Source organism: Falco cherrug, chromosome 1 (genome assembly GCF_023634085.1).
Source record: "Falco cherrug isolate bFalChe1 chromosome 1, bFalChe1.pri, whole genome shotgun sequence".
Lineage (NCBI taxonomy): Eukaryota > Metazoa > Chordata > Aves > Falconiformes > Falconidae > Falco > Falco cherrug.
This window is the reverse complement of record NC_073697.1, coordinates 75,766,070-75,774,427: the sequence shown is the minus strand read 5'-3', so window position 1 is coordinate 75,774,427 and position 8,358 is coordinate 75,766,070. Positions and strand designations below refer to the sequence as shown.

Below are 8,358 nucleotides of genomic sequence, written 5' to 3'. Positions count from 1 at the left end.
GTAGCTGTGGAAAAGTGTTTTACTCAAAATTCTTCAAAATTCTCATTGGCTCCATTCTGATCTGCATTTCTCTGTATAAACCTAATAGTTAACACTTTTTTGGGCTCTTTGGTTTCAGGATGAGCAATGGTGTTGCAGAATGAACACACTTTGTCCCTGTGGCGACTGAAATCTGCAAAATTGATGTGTTTCTTCAGCGCATGGAGTTATGGATGTTATTTTTTGTGATACGAGGGGATGGGCACATACCTGCAGTCTGTCGCTTGTGAGTCGCTGCTTGTTTTACTAAATGATGTCCTTACCGAGGCAAGGTAAGTCACTTTGCTACATGACGCAGGATGGATCCGGCATAAATTGGCATGAAGAAAACACAGTACGAAAACTCAGTTGTATGCCTGAAGTATCCATTGCGGAGGAGATGGCTGTTGCTCTGGTTTACGATTTCTTTCTGAATTGACTAAGGAGCTTAACTCATTACATTTAAATGCCATGTAATTGACCTCTGCCCTGACCCGGGATTCCAGGGGAATCGTTCCTGCCCCCGCCGCGGTGCGGGCGAGCCCTGTCCGGGGCAGCACGGCTGCTCCAGCGCCGGTTCCTCGCTCCCTTCCCAGGACGGGCACCGCGCCGGGGCGGCCACGGGGCAACTGGAAAATGACAAACCACGGGCCGGGGGGGGCGACGAGGCGCCACCAGCCCCGACGGGAAACGGCAATAAATAAACACACGTCCCCGAGCAGATGGCGAGGGTAAACACACCGGGGGGGGGGGGGGGGGGGCAGCTCCTCCCGGGGGACTCGGACGTCCCGTGTGTCCCCCCCGGGAGCTGCCCGCCCCGGCCGCCCCCGCGCTGGCGTGCGGCCCCCCCCCCCGCCCCCCGTCGCCGGGGGCTGCGCCGGCAGGTGGCAGCGCGGCGGGGGGGGCACGCACGGGCGCGGGCACGGAGAGACGCGGGGGCGCGCAGCATTACACACCCGCGCGCACGGGCCGCCCCGCATTACGCCGCGGGCACCCGCGCCCCGCACCGGCACACGCGCGGAAGCGCCGCCCCGGCCCGCCCCCGCCCGCCGCCGCCCGCCCCACACGCCGCCCGCCGCGCACACACACACGCACACGCAGGCACACACGCCCGCCCGGCCGCAGCATGCCCGCCTGCTGCCCGCCCGCCTGACTGCCCGCCCGCCGGCCTGGGGCGCAGCCGCTCCGGACGGATCTGTCACCCCGCGCCGGGGACACGCAGGAACCCAGCCACCCAGCCAGCCAGCGGGGCGGGGGCGGCGCCGCAGGGGGCCAGGCGGGACCCCAGCCCCCGCCGGCGGACGGCGAGCGCCCCGGGCGCTGGCGGAGCCCGGCCAGGTAACGCGTCCCCTCCGGGCGGTGCCGCCGGGCTGAGCTGGCCGGCGCGGCGTGAGGGGCAGCCGGCCCAGGCCGCGGGGCGTGCGGAGCCCGGGGCGGCATGCGGGCGGGCAGGGGTGCCGGCGGTGGAGGCCGCCTCGCCTCCCAGGTGCCGAGGTGACGCGGGCGGGTGTCGCCCCGGGGCGCGGGCGGCCCCCCCAGCCTGGCCTCGCCTTCCCTCCGGCGGGGCGGCGGCTGCCGGCTGCCCTGCGCCGACCCGCGGCGGCGGCGGAGGGTCGGGGCTGCCGGTGCCGCAGCTCCGCGCTGATCCCCGGCAGCCGCGCTCCGGTAGCGGCGGGGATTAGCGAGGGCGGCCGGGCAGCGGGTGGCGGGGGGGGGGGGGACGACACACACGACACCGGCGCTGGCGCCTTTGTGGCGGGGCGGGCACGGGCTCGGCGCCCGCAGGTGTCACCCGGGGCAGGGGCAGCGCCCCGGGGGCCGCGGTGCAGGAGGGGGCGGCCCGGGGGCGCTGCGGGGCCGGCGGGCGCGGCCTGGGGCGCAGCAGGGGGAGCCTGTGCCGCGGCGGCTGCACCTCGGGCGGGGAGCCTGCTCCGGCCTCGCTGCCGCAGGTGAAGGGGAGAAAGATCAGGTGCTGCTTTTTTTTTTTTTTTTTTTTCTCCTTGCCTTTTTTTTTTTTTTCCTTGTTTATTTTTGGCGTGTCCGCCCCGCGCTGATGAAGCATCCTGCAGCGAAGCTGTGGGGATGACACGGAGGAGCGGCTCGGGAGATGTGGGTGGGCAGGGCCGGGGCACTGGCGGCCGTGGGTGGCCTTTGCCGTGGGTTGGGTTTGGAGCCGGAGGCTGGAAGATGCTGCCTGTGTTTTCCAGCATCGCACGGTATGCTTCAAAAGTGGAGCAGATGGTGATGGTAGTGCTTATTACGGAAAAGGTTTGTGAAAATCCTGTATTTCCTCTAGATAGTTTTCATGTTGCTTCTCCTGGCTGAAAGAGGCTGGCTTTCACTCTTGGCAAGGAAAAGAATGTTGCTGAGAGTTGTCTTGCAAAGGAACTGGGTGGTTCTGCTTTTCCACAGGGACGGGACACCCCCACCCCCCCTCAGCTTCGTGTTTGTCTCGTCTTTGAAATCGACAGCAGTAAATGTCTTGGCATAGAGAGAAACGTCGGTTCGCTTTATTTTTTATTGCACACCTTTATAGTTGTATGTAACTAGAGGGGAGACTCAGAATCTCCTCTTATCCTTTTCTACGCCAGATGTGTTTTTCTATCTGGTATATATTGCACTTGAAGTGTTAAACTCTCAGGGGGTGCGGAGGTGGGGATGTGAGGCAAGGTCTACTAGTTACTTCAAACAATTCTCTTTGCTCATACTTAAGAAGGAGAGAAAGGAGCATGTTGTAAAAGCAGCCGAGGAATATATAAAAGTGAAATATTAATGAACTGGAAAAGCTCAGATAGCAAAGACATTGCGCCTAATCATTCAGGAGGGTTCTTGTCCTCTTTACAACTCCTTGTTGTATGTGTGTCTGTAGTACAAATGCAGTTGGTGTGAAGGACAGCAATGTTTGTATTTATCTAGCTAGAAATAGTACATACAATTTTCTTGCGTTGATCATCTCTGCACCAGTTTGCTTTAGCCATGAATTTTGAGGCTGTTGCAGGACAGGGAATTATTGCAGAAACGGTAAAAAATATTTCAAGAATTTTTTCTTAGAAATGGAAATGGGAAGGGCTGTCTCAGACCTGGAATAACCCAGAGGAATGACTAGCCTTAGAAAGTCGTCTTGGAAACATGATGATGACAACTCTTTTTACCCTGATGTTACTATTAATCTCTAGCATACCAAATGGAGAGCAACGTCCCCTAAATAGGCAGCACTGTCTCAGGAGAAGGTAATGCATGTCTGTCCAGGATCTGCCTAAAGTGCATCATACAAACAAGGATACATTCTGCAAATTGTGGTTCCTTTAACCCTTGGAGTCCAGCGTGCAATGGTCCCTGTCATCTGAAGAACTTCCCCAGTTCAGCTTGTGGGTATACTAAGTGCAGCAGCTTTCGGCAGCAGTTTGGCGAGGGAATTTAAAGTGGGGAAGTTGTCTGTCAGCCAGCCCACAGGGTGAAGTCCTGTAGCCCTGGCTGTAGTTCCTGGCAGGACTTTTTGGAATAGCTGGCGCACACTGGCTCAGGCAAGGCCTGCCTTCTGGAGACCTTGGTGCAGGCCTGAGTAGGGCGATAGACATGGGGAGCTGTACCAGAAGGAGGACCTGGAACAGCACATAGGGTATGTACCATGCCTGGGTTACAGCAGACAGTGTTTAGTATTTCAGTCTGTTAGTCACAGGAGATGCTGAAAAAGCATCTTGTATCCTCAGCTATAAGCATGTGGTTGTATGAGAGCATGATCTCGCATGCTGCGTAAGCTGTGTGTGGTTGAATTTCTCCTTCTTGATTCAAGCCGAATGCCTCACATAAGCCTTTGTAGTTAGTAGCTGGACGTTGAACAACTTAAAATAAATTTGGCAATGTTTTCGTTTGCTAGATAGACTGTTCCATAAATTGCAAGAGAGAGGTAGTGATGTTGCTTCATCTGGACAAATTCCCACTCCTTCATGGAGGTTTGTGGAAGATACCGTGGCTTTGTTGGATTAGACCATCTGGAATATTTGGAAGGTCAGAATTGCGTAAGGTCAATGTATAGGGTTTAGGTGCTGTTGCATATTGCGCAGATACCAGTCACTGAGAAATATATTTTGTCAAAATAAACTTAATGGTGGATTTTGAAAAGCATAACAAATCTGCACATTCTGGGTACATGACATTTTCCTAGAGTTTAAGTTCCTGGATTTTCACTGTACTTCTGGAGGTGTCCTAATATAAGGAGCGTGTTCATTTACTAGGTGTTACAGACCTTTGAGGCAAAGTAAAAAGTGAAAGCTGCACAGTTGTTTTTCTGAGGTTAGTACAAGCAAAGCATGAGATGAAATAGCATTTCTGTGTCGGTGAAAGTATTAATGGAGAAGAAACCTTATAGACACTTCAAGTCAAATTAATAAGCAGTGCAGTTTATTTTTGGAATAACTACCAGCTTGTTAGGGAGAAGAACTGAACTATATCCTCTATCTTGCAGAAGTTACTGCTTGTTATAAGATTCAGTGCCTCAGGTCTTCCCCTTGCAAGTAGTTGTGCTGCATTTCGAGAGGCTCATCACAGGAGGGGGAAACAAAAGGAAATGTATTCATAAATAATGGCGCAGAGAGGCTGAGTTTGTTTCCTGAGAAATGACTATGCAGCTTCATCAGGTTTTTCTCTCATTATTGCATTTATTTGGCAGCTTTCTGCAATGACAGTAAACTGGTTTATCTTGATAAAGTAAATATGCTTTTTATTAGATCTTAGTTATTGAATGTGCTGGCTGTGTGAGGTGGCATGTAAAATACAGAACTTGGAAGCACTTAAAATGTGAAGTGTGATTTGTACCGGTAACATTTCATGTATATTTCTATGCTTCAGCAAAGGCCTATAACTTTTGAGATTATGGAAGATGCAGCTATATATTTTACATGCAATTGTATTAAACCTCTGTAGCTGTTTGGCAGTTAAACATGTGGTTACTTACTGCTTTTCAACTTGGTCTCACTGCAGTTACACGGACAGTGTAGATACTGTGTAGATGATATGAACTCACACACTCTGTGACTGAAGACTGTAGTATCATTTGTAGTATCATTTCTCCACTGTATGGCAACAAAATGTTAATGTTTCCTACAAAGTCTACTGCTTCCACCTGAAATATGATCTGTGTTGTACAGAATAGTTTTAAAATGAAATAAAATAGCGTAAGGGACAAGAAACCACGGGCAAGAAATAAGTTAAAGCAAAAAAGTCCTGGGTATGGAAGAAGCCACAAGATTTTAAAATGTGCACTACAGTCTGTGTGCTTTTTGTAATTCTGTGCACACACAAAAAAAGACCCCCAATACACTACTGAGGTGTGTTATAAAAGCTGAGCGATGATATTTTTCTATCCAAGTGTTGTAAGTTGAGTATAGCTGGTGCTATTTTTTTGCCCTGATTATTACTGTGAAAGCCTCTGTGAGTATTGAGGTGTGAATGTGTAATTATTTTTTTCCTGGATTGAAGCAGTGCTTGCATTGAAGTCACACCGTTGATTTGTGGTAGAGAAAAGACAGTTAAACTGGAATATGCATCTCAAGTCCCAGAGTCTTATCTTAATGACCTAACTGTGTTAGTACAGCTTTTTTTGATAATTTGGCATAGATACGGAAACTTCCTACAGAGCCAGTTGCACGATTTGGGTGTAAAGTTATGCAGCATTTTCTCCCTTAAGACTAATTACTAGCGGATTATTCAGTCTAAGAGAAGAAGTTTTTCCTGGACTTTATTTTTGTTGTTAAGTTTGAAATAAAGTAGTTCAGCACTCCTAGAATGTAACGACACTTTTACATTATTTAAGGAAATACCACTTAATTTTTTATAATGCTCTAGTGTATCAGGAATTTGAGATCCAGCTCAGTCAGTAATGCTTCTGAGGGTCACAGCTGTTTTCCAGTGTGAGGAACTGGTTCTGACAGACTGACAGGAAGCTTTAAAATATACTCTTTGCCGATATGCTTTGGTAATGCAAATCATTGCTTCTGAAAATATATTGGTTAGTTCCTAGAGCGTTTGCAGCTCTGGCTTTCATCTTTGTTTTTTGCATCTCTTACTCTTGTTTTTGGGCCTCTTTCCTGCTCCTTCTTTGATGTGCTATCGTGATGTGATCTCTTCCCATGTTTTAATGTAAAAATGGCAGCTCTCAAGTAAGTTATTGATTTTGTATAGCACATCGAGATTGGGATTTGGGTGAGAGCACAGAAATATTCAACAGGTTCCTTACCTGCATATTGCTTGTGACACAGTCTAAACCTCGTCATTTGAAGCAGAACCTGTGAAGCAATGACATCTGTGCAACTGCACCTTCCAGTGATGTTAACCCGTCATTGTTAGCCATGCCAGCAAAGTCTCAGACCCTGAGAGAGATGGTGTTGCCTCCAGCGGGTGTGTGGTAGGAGGGGTGTGCAGTGTGCTAAGGTGGTAACGACAGCTTCGGCCACCTCTGGCAGTAAGCAAATACGGCAGCATTTGGTACTTCGTATTTTGTTCTCTGTACTAGATAGCAGTTCCAAATTCTGCGGTGTCTTCTAGCTATATTTAGTGTAGTGCCAGTCTTGGGGGGTGTATTTCTGAAGTGTTCTGGATCATATGTTTGTTTATTGATTTATTTAGTGTGTTTTACTATATGGCTGGTGAGGAGAGAGGAGAAGAGCAAAGCTTTGATCAATTCTCGGAGAAGTTTTGGCCATTTAAGCAAGTGGCAGAACTGCTATGAATTTGAATAGGAACCTTGGTGACTGTATTAACAGATTTTATAACTTTAAAATACGCAGGCTGAATTCTTGATGACCAACTGAACATGTAGTGCAAGTCCAGTGGAAATAGCATAATGGTCCTACCAAAAATCAGACTGCCTTTCATTTTTATTGTCACCATACTTTAGTCTGTTCAAGAAAAATAATATTTATTCTGCTGTTAAAACAGAAGCTTTAAATAAGAACCTAATCTATGTATCGGAAGGATGAAAGTGCTAACAAGCTGATTTCATCTGCAATATTCAGAAATATCAATAAACTGCCTTGGTAAGCAGATTCTTCCAATCATAAGTTAGTTTTTTTCTCTAGATATTGCTGAAGGGAGGTGACTGGCAGAAAATGGCATTAGGCTAAATGATATGGCTTTCTCCTTGTTTGTTTAGAGTGATGCTGCAAGTCAGTGTACGTTCTTTAAGATTCACAGACCTCTCAGATACCTTGAGAGCGGATCATGCCTTCAGCTGTGAGTGCAAGGTATCACTTGTGCTGTTTTGCTTAACCCCAGCCAGCAACCAAACACCACACAGCCGCTTGCTCCCACCCCAGTGGGATGGGGGAGAGGATTGAAAGAGTAAAAGTGAGAAAACTTGTGGGTTGAGAAAAAGGCAGTTTAATAGGTAAAGCAAAAGCTGAGTGCACAAGCAAAGTGAAACAAGGCATTCATTCACCACTCCCCATGGGCAGGCAGGTGTTCGGCCATCCCCAGGAAGGCAGGGCTCCGTCACGTGTAATGGTGACTCAGGAAGACAAATGCTGTAACACCGAACGTCCTCCCCATCCTTCTTCCCCCAGCTTATATACTCGGTGTGACATTCTGTGGTATGGAATATCCCTTTGGCCAGTTCGGGCCAGGTGCCCTGGCTGTGTCCCCTCCCAGTTTCTGAGGAACTGAAAAGCCCTTGACTGGGTCTGACCCTCACCCAGCAACAACCAAACCCACCCGTGTGCTGTCAGCAGTGTTCTCACACCGAACCCAAACCACAGCACTGCACCAGCTACCGAGGAGAAAATTAGCCCTATCCCAGCTGAAACCAGCACAGGTGCTTAAAATTACAAAGTAGCTATAGACAGTAAATATCTATACATATTAAATTTTTAATATTTTTGATACTTTAAACAATTATTATTTGGGACACACCGTGTCTCTAAGAAATGGCATTTACAAATTGATACCATGCAACACAAATGTTAGTTTCGGTGGGCATGTAGAAATGCAAAAGCTGCAGTAATATCACTTGTTGCATGACTACTTGGCTGTTTGAGGAAAAAAAATATATAGTATATGAAGGCGAGCCTGTATGTCTTCCAGAGGCAGTCTGTGGAGGCATTCTAATTATTCCACCTGTGTTCCTTCTGGTAGAGGTTAATGAGCTGCCAAGGATCCTGCGGTGGGAGAGCCATGTAGGTATCTTCTGTTGTCTTTTGGCTTTGCTGTTTCCCCAACATGAAAGTAGATGCGCTATAAGGAGCGTGACAGCAGGTTCTGCCCTCAATGTGAGCAGCAAAATAATGTGGGTTTTTTCTGTGTGAATTCTCTACTGTTTTGTAGCTATAGTTAGTGTGGTGATTATAC

At 48.8% G+C, this 8,358-nt stretch overlaps 1 protein-coding gene across 5 annotated transcripts in view; it reads left to right on the top strand.

Annotated features, from left to right (window-relative positions):
* Positions 1-1,096: 1,096 nt before the first annotated feature.
* Positions 1,097-8,358, top strand: part of CCSER1 (coiled-coil serine rich protein 1) — a 713,303-nt gene continuing 706,041 nt past the window's right edge. For all 5 annotated transcript variants that reach the window (XM_055702311.1, XM_055702315.1, XM_055702326.1 and 2 more), the window contains exon 1: positions 1,097-1,356. The gene's annotated coding sequence lies outside the window, so the exon portion shown is untranslated. The remainder of the gene's footprint in view (positions 1,357-8,358) is intronic.